We start from the raw sequence: 22,369 nt of genomic DNA, 5'->3' as shown, positions 1-22,369 counted from the left end.
TTGCCTTTCCTGTTGTCATTCATGAACGTGTAACACCTGACGAGGATCCATATCACCCCAATATTCAAGATTTTTTACATGAGCCATTTTCATTTAAACTTCTAAAAGAGCTTAAACAAGCTATAACACAGTATAGCCCTACTTCTCCTTACACCATGGGTCCTATAAGGAGTGCAGCTGATAGCAGTCGATTAATGCCCACAGATTGGAACACCTTGGCCAAGATTTGTCTTTCCTCTTCCCAGTTTTTACAATTTAAAACTTGATGGATTGATGGTGCTGAAACCCAAGCTAGACAGAATCAGGCTCACAATATAAATATTGTCAAAGATCAATTGCTAGGGAGTGGCCATTGGGAAACTACCCAGGATCAACAAGGGATGATTGAACAGTCTATTGACTGATAATGAAGAATTTGCTTACTGGCATGGGAAAAAAACAGAAGTGGAGGTTAAAGCCCCAATGTCATTTCAAAAAGTCTTACAAGGTCCTCAAGAACCGTACTCTGAACTTATTGCCAGGTTACAGGATGCTATCAACAAACAGGTGACCAATTTACAGGCAGCTGAGATAATTTTACAAATTGTAGCATATGACAATCCTAATGATGATTGTCAAAAGGCGATAGATAATATGAAAGGAAAAACTGACACTGTGGGATACATCCGTTTGTGTCAAGGTGTAGCAAATGAACAATGTAAAGCTATTATGTTAGCCCAAGCCATGACTGGATTCAAAATAGGTCAAAATAAATTTCCTGGTACTTGCTGTAATTGTAGAAAGTCAGGCCATACCATAAAAGAATGCAGAAAGAAAAATAAAACCATTTCCCGTTTGCCTAATGCTAATACTGTTGCGGAACCTAAACCACCTGGATTATGCCCTAAATACCAAAAAGGGAATCATTGGGCTAATAAATGCAGATCAGGTTTTCATAAGGATGGAACCCCTATTCAGGGAAACGGAAGGTGCAGCCAGCCCCAGGCCCCAATGACAAAAACCCGGAGCATATGTGAATCAGGCTGCTTCTCAAAATTATCAGATAGTACCTTCCCCCAACTTTCAGTTCGGCAATTAAGTCCTGCTACAAAAGGGAGTGCCGCTGTAGATCTCTGTACAGCATAAAATATTTTATTACTTCCTGGAGAATCTCCTTTACGTGTGCCCACTGGACTTTTTGGGCCGATTCCCCCAGGTACTGTTGGACTTCTCCTTGGTCGTTCTAGTTTAACATCCAAAGGAGTTACAGTTCACACTGGTATAATTGATTCTGATTATCAAGGAGAAATTCAAATTATAATGTCCTCATTTGTTCCCTGGACCGCTAAAAAGGGAGAACGGATTGCACAATTACTTTTACTCCCATATATTCTCCCAGGAAAAAAGAGAACTCAAAAAAAGAGGAACTGGAGGTTTTGGAAGCACAGGACAGACAAGAATTTTTCTAGCAGGAAAGATATCAGAAATTTGCCCAGTGTGTCAAATTGAAATACAGGGTAAAAGATTTATAGGTCTCTTTGACATCAGAACAGATGTTTCAATAATCAGCTCTCAGGAATGGCCAAAGAATTGAAAAGTACAAGAGCCAAATATTAACATTGTAGTGGTGGGCCAAGCTTCAGGTTTATGCCAAAGTGTCTACATTCTTCCCTGCCTTGGGCCAGAGGGACAAAAAGGATTTTTATAGCCCTACACAATGGAAGGCAGAAATTTGGATACCACCTGGACAATAGTCCTCAGAGTCAACAAATTATGAGTCAAATGGGATATCAACCAGGAAAAGGTTTAGGAAAATTTAATCAGGGAATTACTCAGCCAATTCAGCCCCTGTCCCAACAAGGACGAATAGGATTGTGATATTTGACAGAAACACAAAAACCTTTTTTATAGGGGCCACTGTTGAACAGCTACGGACTCCAGTAGCCCTTACATGGATAAACAATAAGCCTCTATGGATAGAACAGTGGTCCCTCTCTAAGGAAAAATTAGAGACATTAACAGAGCTAGTACAAATTCAGTTAGAACAAGATTATATAGAACCTTCTACTAGTCCTTGGAATTCTCCTGTATTTGTTATTAAGAAAAAATCAGGAAAATGGAGAATGCTCACAGATCTACGAGCTATTGATGCTATAATTGAGCCCATGGGTGCTTTACAGCCTGGGCTCCCACAACCTTCAATGATTCCAAAAAATTGGCCTGTAATAATTACTGATTTACAAGATTGTTTCTATACAATCCCTTTACATCCTCAAGATTGTCCTCGATTTGCTTTTTCTGTTCCTTCAATTAACAATAAGGAACCTATAAAGAGATTTCAATTGAAAGTCCTTCCACAAGGAATGCTTAATAGCCCTACAATTTGTCAGCTTTTTGTAGCCAGAGCACTACAACCTGTAAAAACTAATTTCCAAGATTGTTATATTATTCATTATATGGAGGATACTCTGTGTGCTGCATCTTATATAGAGCTTTTAGCAGCATGCTTTGAATTACTTAAAAAACAATTTGATTTGGCTGGACTCTACATTGCTCCAAATAAAATTCAAACTACAACACCGGTCCAATATTTAGGAACAATTGTGGACCGTCAGTCTATCAAACCCCAGAAAGTTCAAATTAGAAGAGATCAAATTTCTACTTTAAATTATTTACAAAAATTGTTAGGAGATATTAATTGGATAACTCCCACTCTGGGTATACCCACCTATGCTCTCAGTAATTTATTTGGTCTTTTGTGGGCTCCCCCTCAACTAGATAGTCCCCGTACCCTAACTCCTCCTGCCAACAAAGTGTTAAAATTGGTTGAAAAGAAAATTCGAGAAGCTCAAGTTCAAAGTATTGATCCTTCTGTGCCTTTACAAATATTAATTTTCCTTACTCCACATTCGCCTATGGCAGTAATTGTTCAACAAAATGGCTTGGTAGAGTGGCTTTTTCTGTCTAACAACTTTATTAAGTCACTTCCGAGTTATGTAGAGTTAATCTCAGAACTCATATCACGAACTTCACTAGGATACTTCATTTAAATGGACAAGAACCCAGTAAAATAGTGGTTCCCTTTAAAAAACAACAAATAATACATTTAAACATTCATTCTGAATCATTCTGAATAGCAAATTGCTATTAGTGACTTTTTTGGAATAATTGACAATCATTACCCAAAAAATAAGTTATTTCAGTTTCTCCTAAAAACTAATTGTTATTTTACCTAAAAAACTCAGACTGACTCCTATTCCTCAAGGCTTCAAAGTTTTTACAGATGGATCTAATAATGGTAAAGCAGTAATTGTCAACAAAAAAAGGTCAACAACTTATTCACACCAACTGTATTTCAGCACAAAAGGCTGAGTTGGTAGCAGTTTTAATCACTTTACAAACTTTCTCAGATCCTTTAAATATTGTTTCTGACTCTGCTTATGTTGTTCATACAGTACAAAGTATTGAGACGGCATCTCTAATAATTCCAATCAATCTCTTCAAATTTTATTTACCCAACTCCAACAGATTGTAAGAAATTGTCAACACCCTTTCTTTATCACTCACATCTGAGCTCACACTATGTTACCTGGTCCTATGACTCAAGGTAATGCTATTGCAGATTCATTAGTAGGAAGTGCCCATGTTACTGAGGCAATGCATTTCCATTCTTTGACTCATACCAATGCTGGTGGTCTTTGCTGTCAGTTTTCTGTCACAAATAAACAAGCTTGACGGATTGTTCAAACATGTCCAACTTGTCAGATTCTTAATGCTCCACAGGAATGCCCTGAAGGAGTAAATCCTAGAGGTCTTGTACCTAATGCCCTTTGGTAGATGGATATAACTCATATTCCCTCTTTTCGACTTTTGTCCTTTGTACATGTCACCATTGATACAGCTTCTGACTCCCTTGTAGCTACAGCTCAAAGTGGCGAGACTACTGCCCACACAATATGCCACTTGTTTGTCTGTTTTGCAATTATGGGGCTTCCTCTAACAATCAAAACAGACAATGGCCCTACATATACCAGTGCCAAGTTTACAAAATTCTGTACTGAATGGCACATTACTCACACCACTGGTATTCCTTACAAACCACAGGGTCAAGCCATTGTTGAACGTGCTAATGCCACGTTGAAAAAAAATTACAAAAACAAAAAGGGGGAGAAATAGGGGACCCCCACAGATACAATTAGCAAGAGCTATGTTTACTTTAAAGTTTTGAATTCATCTGGCTCAAATACCAAGGTTCACCTTGGATGCACTGCAGCTGAGACATTTTAATAGTCTCCAGAGTCCAAAACCTTTAGAAAATGTGCCTATCTGGTGGAAGGACATTCAAACTAATCAATGGCATCTAGGAACTTTATTGACATGGGGACGAGGCTTTGGTTGTATTTCTCCAAGTCCTGAAGAACGACCTTTGTGGATACCTGGTCAGTGTGTTGAACTATACCACAAGCAGCAGCCAGTGAAAGAAAAACCGCACTTGGCTGAAACCCTTCACAAGGGTACATGGAGACTGTGGAACCTCCAACAATCGAGATGTTCAATCTCTCCTTCCAACCTGCTCACCCAATCACTCGTCCAGAGTCCTCAACCCCTGTTTGAACCGTGATTCGACAGATGACAGCACAGACGACCAGTACCCAACCTCCCACTTGGGGGCAACTGAAAAAGTTGGCTCACATGGCTGAAAACAGGTTGATTGAAAAGAGAGTTCCTGAAACTGACGTCAATATGTTTTTGTCCATGTTGGTGGTCATCTCTGTCGTAAGTTGCCTCCCACTTAGCTTTGAACCCAAGAATTTTACTTATTGTGCTTATTTACCCAATCCACCATTATTGACACCTGTAACTTGGAATGATGATCCTCCTCTTATTTATATTAATGATAGTTCTTGGTTTCCTGGGCCAGAAGATCAAAGAGGTCCAGAGTTTCCTGAGGAAGAAGGCCAAAATTTTATTCTTTCTGGCCATACAGCTTTAGGCTATTTATATACACCCATCCCTGGCATTGGTCCCATCCCTCCGTGTCTTCCTCTCTCTGATGAAACTTGGGTAATTCCCAAGGGAGAAGGAAATGACACTTACAAGGAATTGTTTATGATCTCTGGTAAAGGATTTCAGACACATAGTTTTCCTCCTCCCCTTCATCCATGTCCTCAGAATAATTGGACTGATACACATTCCCGCATTCATTAGGAAGAATGTAGGGGAAGGCTAGATTGGGTGTTATTTAATAATTCCCATGGCACTGTAGTCAATTGGGGCCCTTATGGGATCGTAATCTGTGTATGTTTTCACTTAAAATGCTCTGACCCTCAGTCACTAACAGAACAGTTGCTCGGTCAAGGCTTTCCAAAAATAATTAAATCACCATTTAATATTTCTATCTTTTGGAAGGATAAGGTTCTTGCCCCACTTCAAGAATGATGAAACCCATCCGAGGCCCATTACAAAAAACTTTATGGAAAGTGGCTTTAAGCCTAGGACAAAATAAGATCTGGAAAGGAAATTATACTAAAGATGAAAACAAAAAATATACCTTTAGATTTCTAAAAAACAAATGTTTGATTTACAAGTTTGTCTTAAAATTCCTTTTGTCTTTTTATTAGGAAAGTTTACAATTAATCCAACTTTAAAAGTAGTTGAATGCCCTCAATGTCATTTATTTACATGCCTTAATTCTTCAATTTATAATCTCTCCCAACACCAAATTATGATCTTAAGAAGACGGAGTTTATGGATACCAGTCCAAGCTCCTAGAGTGTGGGAAGGCTCCCCAACTGTTCATGTTGTTCTACAACTTCTTCATAAGATTTTACATAGAACTAAAAGATTTATTGGAATTTTGATTGCAGCAATTATGGGAATTATAGCAATAGCCACAGTGGCTGCAGTCTCTGGAGTAGCAGTACATCAGACTGTACAAACAACCCAATTCGTACAAGAATGGCATGAAAATGCTAATAAGACTTGGAATAAACAAATTAGAATTGATCAAGAAATTAGTGTTAGATTAGCTGATTTGGAGACAACTGTAGTTTCTCTTGGAGATCAATTAAAAATTCTCCATACCATGATTACTTTAAAATGTGATTGGAATGTTTCCACTTACTATGTGACTCCTTTCTCTTACAACCAAACTAGGACCCGGTGGTCGGAGGTACGAGCTCACCTCCAGGGACATGTTCCCAACCTTACGGTAGATATTCTACAGCTGCAACAAGAAGTAGATCAAATGTCTCATGCCATGCTCCCACTCCTCCCAGGAGAGGAGACGCTTTCCACAGCTGTGGAAGAACTACCTCATTTGAATCCACTCACTTGGGTGAAAAACCTAGGTGGCGGATTTGCGGGTGCAATTGCACTTCTGTTAATTATTCTTATTCTATTTTGTTTAGTCCTCAGGTGTGGACAACAAGCCCTCTGATGGGCGGTAAATGAAGAAACTGCCAAGTCTGTGTTTCTCCTATTACAAAAACAAAGCGGGGGAGATAACCATATGCATGTCCTCTCAGCAGGGTGATTTCAGAGTTTAACATTCTACAGTATAGGTCAGGGATTACAGATTGTACCAAGAGTTAGGAAAGGGAAGTGCTACTTGCTTTAGGTCTTCACTCAGAAACTGACACAGTTTATTCTATGGGTCTACTTATTCTACTGGTCAAAGCAGACTGTTCAGTACTGAAGGGAAGCCTCTCACTGCCACATCTTAATGGGAGATACGTCGAAGAATTTGCAGCCATATACATTCTGTGGCCACAAATTATATTCCCACATGCAAAATATACAGACTCTCTCCCAAAAGAGTGAAAATTGGGAATGGTTCTGGAACTCTGACAATCTGAGAAGAAACACACCCCCACATGCCCAAAATGTAAGAGAGGAAACTGATAGAATTGCTGCAGGCTCATTAATTCTAAAGGGGAGAGAATAGAAGAAGCACAGCAGGCCCACAGCAATGAGTTCCAGCCTAGTCCAGACTGAAGGTCTTTCAGTACAGCTCCATGGAAAAGACTGCAGCTCTTGACTCTGCCCTCAGCAGTCCTGTTCCACAAGAAAAGTCCATGCTTGCAACTGAGTAGGCCCACACAAGACTGTGGTCTAGAGACCACTTTCCAATCTGTAATGTATCTTTCCTTTTCGTATTCCAATTGAAAGAAATCTGTTAAAATTCCTTTTAAAAAAAATGTTTTATTGGGAAAGGGGAACAGGACTTTATTGGGGGACAGTGTGTACTTCCGGGACTTTTCCAAGTCAAGTTGTTGTCCTTTCAATCTTAGTTGTGGAGGGCGCAGCTCAGCTCCAGGTCCAGTTGCCGTTGCTAGTTGCAGGGGGCACAGCCCACCATCCCTTGGGGAGTCGAACCAGCAACCTTGTGGTTGAGAGGACGCATTCCAACCAACTGAGCCATCCGGGAGCTCAGTGGCAGCTCAGCTCAAGGTGTCGTGTTCAATCTTAGTTGCAGGGTGTGCAGCCCACCATACCTTGCGAGAATCGAGGAGTCGAACCAGCAGCCCGGTGGTTGGTGGTTGAGAGCCCGCATTCCAACCAACTGAGCCATCTGGCCACCCTGGAGCTGAGTGGCAGCTTATTGACTTCATTCTAGTTGCGGAGGGCGCAGCTCACTGGCCCATGCGGGAATCGAACCAGCAGACCCGTTGCCCAGAGCTCGCGCTCTAACCAACTGAGCCACCCGTCTGCCCCTAAAATTCCTTTTTAATATTTGTGGTCTTTCTATAAAATTATAATCTACTCCACTCCACAATCTCCACCACCACATTTCTTTCTATAATGGGCCCTTCTCCCCTTTGGACCAAAACTTGAGGTGCACTGATTAATGCCTTTAAAACAGAAGCTTTCTCATATAGTCGAAAGGGTATAGGAGTCGGGGCCTTCAGAATATTAGAGAACTGAGTATTCTGAGGTTCTACTAGAAAGAATACTAACATTCTTTTGGTAAAGTTCACATAACCAAATTTGCCATGGGAATCATTATAAAGTACAATTCAGTGACATTTCATATACTCACAGCATTGTGCAATCATCAATCACCTCTATCTAATACACTCTATCTTATTCCATACCATCAAAAGGAAACCCCATGCCTTGAGCAATCACTTTCCATTCTCCCCTTCCTCTAGGCCCTGGCAAACACTAACCTGCTTTCTGTCTATATGGAATTTCCTATTCTGGCTGTATCGTGTAAATGGAGTCACACAATATGTGGCATTTTATGGCTAGCTCCTTTCACTTACCGTGCTTTCAAGATTCATCCACATGGTAGCCAGTATCAGTACTTCATTTATTGTTATGACTGAATAATAGTTCATTTTATGGATATATCACATTTGTTTATTCATTCATCAGTTGATGAAATTTTGTGTTTCTACGTTTTGGCTATTGTGAATAGTGCTATGAACTTTTGCGTATACATTTTTCACCACCTGTTTTCTGTTTTTTTGGGTATACATCTATGGTCATATGGTATTTCTATGTTCAACTTGCTGGAGAAACACCAAACCATTTTCCACAGTAGCAATATCATTTTACATTTGCACCAGCGATGTATGAGCGTTGTAGTTCCTCCACATCATATCCTCATGAACACTTGAAATTTTCTGTTTTTGTTGATCATAGGCATCCTTATGGGTGTGATGTAGTATCACATTGTGGTTTTGATTTGCATTTCTCTGACTTTTACTGTGTTAGACTTTCATAACAAAATGTTATAGACTCGGTGGCTTAAGTAACAGAAATGTATTTCTCCACAGTTCTGGAAGTCTGAAATGAAGGTGCCAACAGAATTGACTTCTAATGAGGGTCAGGTGAGAGGGACCTGTTCAGCAGGGTCTACCGCTGAGGATATCAGTGGGAAGGCCTAGCCTGAGCAGATCCAAAGAGCCCACTCTCCGCACAGACTTACCATCTGGTGTCTGTGGGGCACTGGGGCTTTTATCCTCACGTAACTCCCACCTGACCAATATAGCTCAGGCTCTGCATGTGTCACAATGGGACTTACTTCTGTGGCATCATCAGTCCTCTACAAGGTGGCTGCATTGCCGAAGTGCCTAGTCCCACTTCCTGCCCCAGGGCTACATCCCACAGCAGTCTTCCCCTTTGAGCTCCAGACTCTACCTGCACCATATTCTGTGCTCTGTACCAGATACCCCATTTTAGAGAGATGCACTTGGGGCCCAGGGATGATGACAGCTTAGGGTCACCTTGCCAGTTGAAAGAGAAGGAATCTCCCAAACACGCTCTCTGCTGGAGCTGCTGTGTCCAAGAGGTGCTGGGTCCAAGAGGACACAGGAATGAAAATGAGTATCAGAAACCAAGAATCAGGGAAATTGGAGTACTTTTTGGTGACTTAAAACAATACGCACTTATTATACCTCACAAATTTGGAGGTCAAGTATCTGGTCAGTTAATCCATATGTATTGAGTATGATCATGGGGATATTGATGGACCAAGAGACTAGTTGTTCATTTAACTGGCCCTCTGCTGGGTCTGATGCGCAGGCAGGGCACAGGGGGACTGCCATCTGGATAACCCTATGCATGTCCTCTCAGCAAGGTGATTTCAGAGCGTTGGACTTTCTACAGTATAGGTTAGGGATTCCAGAACGTATCAAGAGTTAGGAAAGGAAAGGGCCACTTTCCTTAGGTCTTGACTCAGTAGGTGGCACAGTTTATTCTATGGGTCTAATTATTCTACTGGTCAAAGCAGACTGTCAAGTGCTGAGGGGAAGACTCTCACTGGCAGCTCTTAATGGGAGATTTATCAAAGATTTTGCAGGCACCTGTTCTCAAGAGTTGGACCCACGTGGAGGGGTGGGAAGACGTAGATGGCTCTCTAGCCAGCATAGAAAGGGCCCTGCAGGTTTCAACTGAGCAGTTGCCAGAGAAGGTGAAAAGTGCAGCCGGCCATGTGGGCTGGATGTTCCTCACCATGTTACATCGTAGCATGGAGGAAGTGCTTACCAAAACGCAGATACAGGACTAGCAGCCTCAGTGGGAGGCGCTGGAAGTTCAGGTCTGCCAATTAGAGGAGAAGCTCCACAGTGGTGACTCTGAGGCAGAGGCGGCCGACGTGAATGGAAGTGATATAGCTCCCCACCCCCATGCCCAGCCCATCGTGCAGCAAAAGGTGAAGCATGAGCAACCTTTGGGCCCCAGGGGCATTGCTGCCAGCAACCCAGCTGTGACTGAGTTCACAACCTACACCCCTTACACTCCCACTGAGTGGCAGGAGCTGGGGAGGCGAGGCCGACAGAGCCCTGGAGAGCTGCTCCCAGCTTAGCTGCTGCGTTTATGGGATGAGGGGGCAGACAGCATTCTCTGCTCCCCAGGAGAAATGGAAAAGCTGGCCTCCATGACAGTGCATCCATCCTTGCAACATAAGTTACAGAATTGCCGTAGGTTGGCCCAAGACCAGGGCAACCACACTCTAATGGAGTGGCTCGCTGCTGCAGTTTGCACAGTATGGGGAGAGGCTGGTGAGCTGCCAAAAACTGTGAATAAATGGCAATTGTATGCTGAACTTGCTGAAATCATCCACGAAATGGGTATGAGACATGCTATGTTCAACCCTAATATGCGGGGGCCGGACGGTGAGTGTTTTACAATGAGCATGAGAGATCTGGTTTTAGATACTGCCCCTGTAAGTGCTTTTGGATTCTTGGTTGCCATTTTTATGCCTTATGTGGGGCGGCGGATCCATGAAGTTACCACCGTCATCGCCACCCTGGGGGATGTTGAAAGCCAGCGGCAAGGGAAGTTAAGACATGAGGTTTGAGAAGTCAAGTCCTGGAGGCCCAAATCAAAAGTAAGGGGGCGGGATCACGGGCCTCAAAAAGTAACACACACGCAGATGTGGCATGATCTCGTGGCAGCAGGGGTTGATCAGGAAAAAATAGACCCACAACTCAATGCACTCTTATTGGAACTTTGGAAACAGTTGCATCTGGAACAGCAATTCCAGTGAAGCCTAAAGGGGAAGTCCAGGAAAGTGCGACCCTTGTCACTCCAGGACTTCATGAGGCTGCTTGAGGCTGACTCTTTCCAGTTTGGTGGGGGGAGAGGGCAAGGTACCCCATCGAAGGGCACAAGCAGGAACCAAAGGCCCCACGTAGAACTGTCCATACATTGGTTCCCTTCTTTTTTTTTTAAATTTATTGGGGTGACAATTGTTAGTGAAATTACATAGATTTCAGGTGTACAATTCTGTATTACATTATCTATAAATCCCACTGTGTGTTCACCACCCAGAGTCAGTTCTCCTTCCATCACCATATATTTGATCCCCCTTACCCTCATCTCTTTCCTCCCACACTCCTTACCCTCTGGTAACCACTAAACTATTGTCTGTGTCTATGAGTTTTTGTTTCCCATTTCTTTGTCTTGTTCTTTTGTTGTTTTTTGGTTTATATACTACATATCAGTGAAATCATAGGGTTCTCTGCTTTTTCTGTCTGACTTATTTCACTTAGCATTATACTCTCAAGATCCATCCATGTTGTCACAAATGTTCCTATATCATCTTTTGTTACTGCCGAATAGTATTCCATTGTGTATATATACCACAGCTTCTTTATCCATTCATCTATCGAAGGACATTTTGGTTGTTTCCATGTCTTGGCCACCGTAAACAAAGCTGCAATGAACATTGGAGCACACGTGTCTTTATGTATAAGTATTTTCAAATTTTTTGGGTAGATACCCAGGAGAGGGATTGCTGGGTCATATGGTAATTCTATTCGTAATTTTTTGAGGAACCTCCACACTGCCTTCCATAACGGCTGCACCAGTCTGCATTCCCACCAACAGTGTATGAGGGTTCCTTTTTCTCCACAGCCTCTCCAACACTTGTTCCTATTTGTCTTGATGATAGCCATTCTGACTGGGGTGAGGTGATATCTCATTGTGATTTTTATTTGCATTTCTCTGATGATTAGTGATGTTGAGCATTTTTTCATGTGTCTATTTGCCATTTGTATGTCCTCTTTGGAGAAATGTCTCTTCAGGTCCTCTGCCCATTTTTCAATTGGGTTTTTTGTTTTTTTGTTGTTGAGCTTCATGAGTTCCTTGTATATTTTGGATATTGGACCCTTATCGGAGGCACTGTTTGTAAAAATCTTCTCCCATTCAGTTGGTTGCCTCTTTATTTTGTTGATGGTTTCTTTTGCTGTGCAGAAGCTTTTAAGTTTCATATAGTCCCATTCATTTATTTTAGCTTTTATTTCCATTGCCTTTGGAGTCAAATTCATAAAATGCTCTTTGAAACCAAGGTCGGTAAGTTTAGTACCTATGTTTTCTTCTATGCAGTTTATTGTGTCAGGTCTTATGCTTAAGTCTTTGATCCATTTTGAATTAATTTTGGTACATGGTGAGAGATAGATGTCCAGTTTCACATTGGTCCCCTTCTAATGTGCAGAGGGTTTTGGCCCTCTGCACCAGCGCAGACTGCAGTCTTATTTATGGGAACCCAGAACTATTCCCCGGACCAGCAATCTGCACTGATGGCTATAAGGGAAAAACTGTGATGGTAAAAGCTGTTTCCTTACCACTGGGTATAGAAAGCCTTCCCCCTTATACCTACATGGTGTATGTCTCCCCCACCCCGGAATATATTCTAGGGGTGGATGTGCTACATGGCCTCAGCTTACAGACGTCAGTAGGAGAGTTCCGTCTCCAGATCCGGGTGGTGAAAGCAGTGATACGTGGACATGCTCACTACCCTCAAGTGTTGCTGAAGCCCCGGCACATGGTTACAGTGTGACAGTACAGCCTGCCAGGAGGACAGGAGGAGATTGGTCATACAATATTGGAGTTGGAGAAGGCACATATTGTGAAGCCAATGCACAGTCCCTTTAACTCCCCAGTATGGCCTGTCAAGAAGCCAGATGGGACCTGGAGAATGACTGGCCTATAGGGAGTTGAATAAGGTGACACCACCCTTGCACGCTGCAGTGCCTTCAATACACGATTTGATGGATCGTCTGACTGTCCGCCTGGGAATGTACCACTATGTAGTGAACTTGGCAAATGCTTTTTTCTCCATTGACATTGCACCCGAGTGTCAAGAGCAGTTTGCTTTTACTTGAGACAGGTGGCAGTGGACTTTTCAAGTCCTTCCGCAAGGATACTTGTACAGCCCCACTGTCTGCCACAAGCTTGTAGCCCAGGATTTGGCACAGTGGAATCACCCATCCTCTGTGGTCCTATTTCACTATGTTGATGATATTTTACTAACATCTGATTCTTTTTCAGATTTAGAGCAAGCAGCTCCCTCTCTTCTCCACCATCTGAAGTCATGTGGCTGGGCAGTGATCGAGGAAAGGGTCCAAGGCTCTGGCTTATCTGTCAGGTTTTTGGGTGTTGTGTGGTTGAGTAAGACAATGGTCAAACCTGAAGCAATTATTGATAAGATACAAGCATTTCCCTGGCCGACCAAGGTCTCCCAACTGCAGACATATTTGGGTCTGCTGGGGTATTGACGGGTGTTTATACTCCATTTAGCACAGATAGCAAGACCCTTCCTTGTATTCCATGGTAAAAAGGGGGCCTCATGGGATTGGACAGAGGCTGTAGAGCAAGCCTTTGTTGCAATAAAACAGGCAGTGCAGCAGGCACAGTCTCTGCGCCCGTTTGGTCCCAATTGTGGAAAGGAGCGGAAGTCCACAACTCTCTAATAGAGCAACAACTGGCTGCTGTGTACGCAGCTTTAGTGGCCACAGAAACCATCATAGGAACAGCACGGGTGTTGGTTCGCACAACCTATCCTGTCTAAGGGTGGGTCTGTATGTGGACCCAAGGGCCCAAAACAAGGGTGACACAGACCACCACCCTCACCAAGTGGGTGGCCTACTTGGAGCAATGTAGTACCCTTAGTTCAAGCCCTTTGAGCACAGAGCTACAGCAAGTCCTGGGCCTGTGGAGCTTGTAGCCCAGATTGAGCCAAGCGCTCTGCCGAATGGGGAGGATGTGGAGCCCTTGCCCTACAGACCAAGACAACCTCAAGTACCTGAAGATGCCTGGTATATTGATGGTTCTAGCCAGGGAGCTGCAGCCATTTGGATGGCTATTGGTGTGCAGCCCAAAGCAGACACCATTTGGTTTGATACTGGGGTGAGTCAGAGTAATGAGTGGGCTGAGCTACAGGTTGTGTAGATGTTAATCAGCCATGAGCCCTAGTTATTTGTACTGACAGCTGGGTGGTGTTCTGGGGCCTAATGTTGTGGCTCCCCACGTGGAAACACCAAAACTGGTTGGTAGGACACCGTCCACTGTGGGGTCAAGCCATGTGGCAGGACCTCTGGGACCTAGGGCAGGTAAAGGAGGTGAAACTAATGCATGTCACAGGTCACTCCCCCTTAGTGTCCCCAGGTAATGATGAAGTAGATGCCCTAACACGGGTCTGATGGTTAGAACAGGCCCCTGCCACTGATGTGGCCCATTGGCTGCATAGGAAATTGCAGCATGCTGGAAGATGAACCACGTGGCAGGTGAGCAGACGCTGGGGTCTGCCTTTGAAATGAAGGAGATAGCAGATGCCTGCTATGACTGTGCCGTGTGTGCCCAGGACAGCCCCCAACAGTGGAAGCTCTCCTGGGAGACACAGCAGATTATCTGAGGGAGGGTGCCCCTCACTCACTGGCAAGTGGATTACATTGGACCCCTGCCTAAGACCCGCTATGCTGTGCATGCATTCACAACAGTAGACACTGCTATGAGATTGATGTTTGCTTGGCCATGTCCGGCTGCAGATCAGCAACATACAGTAGTCGCTCTTACATGGCTGTGTGCCCTCTATGGGCCCCTCCAAGTCATTAAAAGTGACAGGGGTACTCATTTTACGGGTCAAGAAGTGCAGCATTGATTGGGCTGCCATGATGGACATACAATGGTTGTTTCATACCCCGTACAATCCACAAGCAGCTGGCATGATTGAACGCTACCATGGCCTTTTGAAGCAAGGCCATGAGCGATTGGGCCTCGAGTTTGTGGGATGTCTTGAGAATCCTGAATGAGAGACCACAGAAGGCAGAGCCCATACCAGTAGAAGCTCTGCTACATTGAACAGCCATTCCCATTCAGTTACAGGTTACCACAAGTGAGACTGTTAAAGCCAGACTATGGCAGAAATGGAAACATTTTGCTGCCAGCACCCACATGCTTGAAAGCAGGGGAACAGCAGAAATGAACTTGGCCCTGGTGGGTCAAAAGGCCCCACTGTTGGTGGTTGGGCCTGATAGCCCCACAGGGGTCTGGTCTGACCCATGATTTGCAAGTGATGCCAGGGGTGGTGGCTGAGTGCCCAACACAAGTGATTGTGGTATATGGAGGTCCCGATGCCGGGATGATTTTGTGGGGAATGTTTGTACTCTCTATGGCCTATTATGGGGTTCCCTGTTCTGCTACATGTCGAAACTACTCAAGGAACCCCAAGCACTGCCATAAAGGTCTGGTACCACAAACCGGGAAAGGTGCCGGTGGCAGCAACCCTCCTTTCCCAGGACAAAAAGCTAGCGTGTATCCTCCCAGATGGAAGGGATTTGCCATTGTTGGTTCCTATGACTACTATTTCTTTCTGCCCATAGGTGCCTATGGCTTAATACGATAGTGGATTGGGTCCACACTCCTAATGGTGTGGCGAATCAGTCATCTTGTCAGATCGGCATGGAACTGCCCATTAGTTCAGCGCCAGGTTGCCACGAAAAATTCGCCGCTCCAGGTGGTGGCTTTATAAGTAGACATCAGGGGACACCCCTTGGGATATTACTTGAACTGGACTGAAACTTTCTTGTGAGCTGGGTTCCTGGCACAGGGCCCCTCCGAAAGACGCTGGTTGTGTAGAGTGTGAGATGAGACCCTGGAGGGGTGGAGTGTAGGGATGGAGCCCCGGAGAGCAGTTTCCAGGCTTTCAGCCTCATGTGGAAAGGTGCTGGCTTGGTTATTAGATGGCCATCAGCTGTAATCAGATGGCCATCAGCTGTAACTAGTTAGCCATTAGCCACTAATATAACTGCCATGGCTACACTGGCAAGGGGGACGGCGGATTGTGGATCATGTGGATCCTGCTTGCTGTATCGCCAACCCAGCCATCAGCGAGAATATAGTGGTATGAACCCCCATCCATGGCTACATGGGTGTTCCCTTTTGGCTTTACCATATCCTGTGTTCTTGTGCGGAGAGTGGGAGCTGAGTCCCTGCATTACACCGACCTCTGGATGCTCACGGCAGCCCTGCTCCAGGGAGAGCCGTTGTTCACAATCTAAGCTATAGAAGGCGCAGCTCACTGGCCCATGTGGGATTCAAACCAGCAACCTCAGCATTAGGAGCACAGCGCTCCAAACATCTGAGCCACTGAACCAGCCCCTTTATTCATTTTTATGACTGAATAATATTTCATTTTATGGATATACCACATTTGTTTATTCATTCATCAGTTGACGGAAATTTGGGTTCCTATATGTTGGCTATTGCAAATAGTGCTGCTATGAACTTTTGCATACAAGTTGTTGAACACCTGTTTTCAGTTCTTTTGGGTATATATGGTATTTCTGTTTTCAACTTAAAGGAGAAACAAACAGTTTTCCACAGTAGCTATGCCATTTTACATTTCCACCAGTGATGTATAAAGTATTCCAGGTATTCCACATTATATCATCGATAATTGATATTTTTTGTTTTTGTTGATCATAGCAATCCTTGTGGGTGTGATGTAGTATCTCATTGTTATTTTGATTTGCATTTCCCTGATTACTAATGTGTAAGTCTATTCAGACTTTCACAACATAGTGTTATAGACTGGATGGCTTAAATAACAGAAATGTATTTCTCCAGTTCTGAAAGTCTGAGATGAAGGTGCCATCAGGCTTTACCTCTTATGAGGATCAGGTGAAGGGACCTACTCAACAGGATCTGCCACTGAGGGTGTAAGTAGGAAGGCACAGCCTCAGCACAATCACGGAGCCCACTCTGCTCATATCATCATCAATGTCTGTCTGGCACTGGGGCTTTTATACTCACCCAGCACCAACCTGGCCAATCCCAGTTGAAGCTCTGCGTGCATCACAATGGGATGTTGTGACATCATCAGTCCCCTATCAAGGTGGCTGCATCTGTGGAAGGACCCCCTCCCACTTCCTACCCAGAACCATATCCCACAACAGTCCTTCCCCTTTAAGCCCCATCCTCCATCTGAGCCATACTCTGTGCTTTGTAAAACCAAATGCCCCACTCTACAAAGATGCACTTGGGTCCCAGGGAGAATGACTTGCCTAGGGTTGACATTCCAGCTGGAATAGAAGAAATGTCCCAAACATGCTCTCTGTGGGAGCTGCTGTGTCCAAGAAGTGCTGTGTCCAAGAGGGTGCAGGGATGAACATGAGCACTGGAAACCAAGCAGAAGGGGGCTTGGAGTCTTTGTTGGTGACACAAAACAATACCCATTTATTATACTTCACAAATTTGGGAGTTCAGGAATCTAGTCACTTAATCCACATATATTGAGTAAGGCCATGGGATTATTGGCAGAGAGGTAGATCACTCACATGTCTAGCCCTCTGCCAGGTCTCAGCAGGCTGGGCTCAGCGGGACTGCCAACCACATACCCTATGCGTGTCTTCTCAGTAGGGTGATTTCAGAAAGTTGGACTTTCTACAGTATAAGTTGGAGACTCCAGACTATACCAAGGGTTAGGAAAGGGAAATACCACGTTTTATAGTTCTTGGCTCAGAAGCTGGCACAATTTATTCTATGTGTCTACGTATTCCACTGGTCAAAGCAGACTGCCCAGTGCTGAGGGGAAGAATCTACTGCCACCTCTTCATGGGAACTGTATAATAGAATCTGCAGCCACCGTACATTCTGTGGCCACAAATTATATTCCCACATGCAAAATATACAGACCCTCTCCCAAAAGAGTGAAAATTGGGAATGGTTTTTGAAATCTGTAAATCTGATAATTAAAGAAACACACACCCATATGCTCAAAGTGTAAAAGAGGAAACACAGGATTGCTGCAGGCGACACTAAATTCTAAAGGACAGAGAATGGGAGACACACAGCAGGCCTCCCACAATCTGAGTTCCAGCCTAGTCCAGACTGATTGTCCATCAGTATAGCCCAGTCCTGCTCACTAGAGCAGAATGCGGCTTCAGGCTCCACCCTATGACCAACCCTTCTGTTCCACCTGGAAAGATCCAATGCTTGCAACTGAGTAGGCCCAGACAAGTTTGGGGTCTAAAGATCCCTTTCTAATTTGTAATGTCTCTCTCCCTTCCAATTCAAATCAAGTGAAATCTGTTAAAATTCCTTTCCAAAGTTTGTGGTCTCTGTATAAAACTATAATCTACTCCATTAGAAAAAAGCCCACCACTGCCTTTCTCTCTAAGATGGGCCCTTCTCCCCTTTGGACCAAAACTTGAGGTGCTGTGGTTAATGCATTTAAAATGGAAGAAGCTTTCTCATGTAGTGGAATGGGTCTAGGAGGCAGGGCATTCAGAATATTAGAGCATATGCTCTCTATCAGAGAGGGACTACCAGGAATAATTCTAACATTCTTTGGTAAATTCCACATAACCAAGTTTGCCATTTGAACCATTATAAAGTACAATTCAGTGATATTTAGCATACCACAGCATTGTACAATCATCAATCCCCTCTATCTAATACACTCTATCTAATTCCAAACCATCAAAAGGAAACCATATACAATTGAGTAATCACTTCCTCTAGGCCCTGGCAAACACCAACCTGCTTTCTGTCTATATGGATTTGTTTATTCTGGATGTGTCATGTAAATGGAGTCACACAATATGTGGCCTTTTATGGCTAGCTCCTATTGCTTACCATGATTTTAAGATTCATCCATGTGGCAGTCAGTATCAGTACTTCTTTCATTTTTATGACTGAATAATATTTCATTTTATGGATATAGCTCATTTGTTGATTCATTCATCAGTTGATGGAAATTTAGTTTTCTACATTTTTGCTATTGTGAATAGTGCTACTAGGAACTTTTGTGTACAAGTTTTTGAACACCTGTTTTCAATTCTTTTGGGTGTTTATCTATGGTATTCACAGTTCACATGGTATTCACATGGTATTTCAAAGTTCAACATACTGGAGGAATGCCAAACCATTTTCCACAGTAGCTACACCATTTTACATTTCCACCAGTGATGTATGAGTGTTCCAGTTCCTCCACATGACATCCTCATCAACACTTGATTTTCCTGTGTTTTTAATCATAGCCATCGTTGTGGGTGTGACGAAGTATCTCATTGTGGTTTTCATTTGCCTTCTCTTGACTACTGTGTTAGTGTATTCAGACTTTCATAACAAAATGTTATAAACTGGGTAGCTTAAATAACAGAAATGTATTTCTCTGTACTTCTGGAATTCCAAGATGAAGGTGCCATCAGAGTTGATTTCTAATGAGAATCAGGTGAGAGGGACCTGCTCAGCAGGGTCTGCCACTAAGGGTGTTAGTATGAAGGACTAGTGTGAGCAGAACCAGAGTCCACTCTCTGCACAGACTCACCATATGGTGTCTGCCTGGCACTGTGCCTTTTATTCTCGCCCAGTGCCCACGGGGTCAATCCCAACTGAGGCTCTGCGTGTGTCACAATGGGACATCTATGACATCCTCAGTCCCCTCTCCAGGTGGCTGCCTATGAAGAAGTGCCCTTTCCCACTTCTTGCCTCAGAGCCATATCCCATGACGGTCCTCCCCCTTGCAGCTCTGGCCTCCATCTGCACCATACTCTGTGCTTTGTAGAACCAGATGGCCCATTCTACAGAGACATACTTGGGTCCCAGGGACAATGACTTGCTTAGGGTCACCTCTCCAGTTGGATGAGAAGAAATGTCCCAAACATGCTCTCTGTGAGAGCTGTTGTGTCCCAGAGATGCTGTGTCCAAGAGGTTGCAGGGATGAACATGAGCACAAGAAACCAAGCAGAAGGAGGCTTGGAGTCTTTGTTGGTGACCTAAAATACCCATATATTATACCTCACAAATTTGGGAGTCAGAAATCTACTCAGTCACTCCACATGAATTGAGTATGGTCATGGTGATATTGGTGAACTGAGAGACTGCTCATTCATATGTCTGGCCCCAGGTCTGATGGGTAGGGTGGGCTCAGTGGGACTGCCAACCAGATAACCCTATGCATGTCTTCTCAGCAGGGTGATTTCAGAGAGTTGGACTTTCTACAGTATAGGTACAGTAGACCGTACCAATAGTTAAGAAAGGTAAGTGTCAGTTTCTTTAGGTCTTGGATGAGAAGCTGGCACCATTTATTTTATGAGTCTACATGTTCTAGTGGTCAAAGTGGACTGCCCAGTGCTGAGGGGAAGATTTTCACTGCCACCTCTTAATGGGAGATATATCAAATAATTTGAAGCCACAATACATTTTTTGCCCATAAATTATATTCCCACATGCAAAATATACAGACCCTCTCCCAAAAGAGTGAAAATTGGGAGTGGTTTTTGAAATCTGACAATCTGAGAATTGAAGAACACATCTCCACCTTCCCAAATGTAACAGAGGAAACAGATAGGACGGCTGCAGGAGACACTAAATTCTAAAGGGGAGAGAATGGGAGAAGCACAGCAGGCCCACAGCAATCTGAGTTCCAACCTAGTCCAAACTGAAGGTCCCTTACTATAGCCCAGTCCTGTTCCTCGGAAAACACTGCAGCTCTTGGCTCTGCCCTCTGACCAACCCTTTTGTTCCACAAGAGAAGTTTCATGTTTGCAACTGAGTAGACCCAGACAAGTGTCAGTTCTAGAGACCTCTTTCCAATTTGTACTGTCTCTGCCCCTTCCAATTCAATTGAATGAAATTTGTTCAAATTGCATTGCAAAGTTTGTGGCCTCTCTATAAAACTATAATCTACTCGATTAGACAAAAGCCACCACCACATTTCTTTCTAAGACAGGTCCTTCTTCCCATCGGACCAAAGCCTGAGGTGCAGTGGTTAATGTCTTTACAACAGAAGAAGTTTTCTCATGTACTCATATAGGGCCCTCAGAATATTAGAGGACTTATTGTCTATCAGAGAGTGTCTACTAAAAACAATTCTAATATTCTTTTGATAAAATGCACATTAACAAATTTGCCATTTGAACCATTATAAAGTGACGTTTAGAATACTCACAGCATTGTGCAATCCTCAATCACCTATACCTATTTCTAAACCATCAAAAGGAAACCCCATACCATTGAACAATCACTTCCCATTCTCCCCTTCCTCTAGGCCCTGGCGAACACTAACCTGCTTTCTGTCTGTGTGGGCTTGCCTATTGTGGATGTGTCATGGAAATGCAGTCATACAATATGTGGCCTTTCATGGCTAGTTTTCATCACTTTTCATACCTTTGTTAATGCCGTCTTTATTTTTATGCTATCCTCACATGCCCTCACCTGATTTTCATGCAATCATTATGTGTCAGCAACGTGATTTTCATGCGATTGTCCATGCTGCCCACATGATTTTCACATGATCATCATGTTAAAATTACATGATTTTCACATGATCATTCTGAGCTGAGTATATGACTCTCACACTATTATCAGTGCCAGGACTTTATTTTTCACACCTTTGTCATAACCTACATGTTATTTTCATGTCATTGTGATGTGCATGCAACATTATTTTGATGCGATCATCACTTAATGTTCATGTGATTTTTCACATAATTGTTGCATGCCCACCATGTGATGTCAATACCAGCAAGTTAATTTCACGTGAACATTTTGTGCCTGGCCTGTGAGTTTCACACTTTTTTCAATGCCAACATGGGACATGTAAGCAATCGTGATGTGGCAGTATGCTTACATTCATGTGATCCTCCTGTGCCTTCAATGTGATTTTGAAGCAATTGTCACAATATGACCACGTGATTTTAACAAGATTGTCATATGCCAGACAAGTGATTTTCACACCTTTGTTAACCGTAGCCTGTAATTTTTACATGATCATCTGCCATCCACCAGATTTTCACGCTACGATCATGTGTCAACCTCATGATTTTCACATGAACTTCCCGCATTCATGACATGATTTTCATATGATCATCTCATTCCAATCAAGTGATTTTGACACCTTTATTAATACTGGACTATAATTTGTATGTGATCACCATGTGATTTTGAAGGTATCGTCATAAGAGGCCATGTCATTTTTCAAGCGATCATAGCATGCTGATCCAGTGGTTTTTCACATCATTGTTAATGCTGCCTTTTTAAAAATGTGATCATCACGTGCTGTCCAACTAATTTTCACACAATCATTATATGTCAGCCACATGATTTTTTAAAAAGATTTTATTGGGGATGGGGAACAGGATTTTATTGGGGAACA

Source organism: Rhinolophus hipposideros (assembly GCF_964194185.1).
Source record: "Rhinolophus hipposideros genome assembly, chromosome: 20".
Lineage (NCBI taxonomy): Eukaryota > Metazoa > Chordata > Mammalia > Chiroptera > Rhinolophidae > Rhinolophus > Rhinolophus hipposideros.
Note: the sequence above shows the minus strand (reverse complement) of the source record.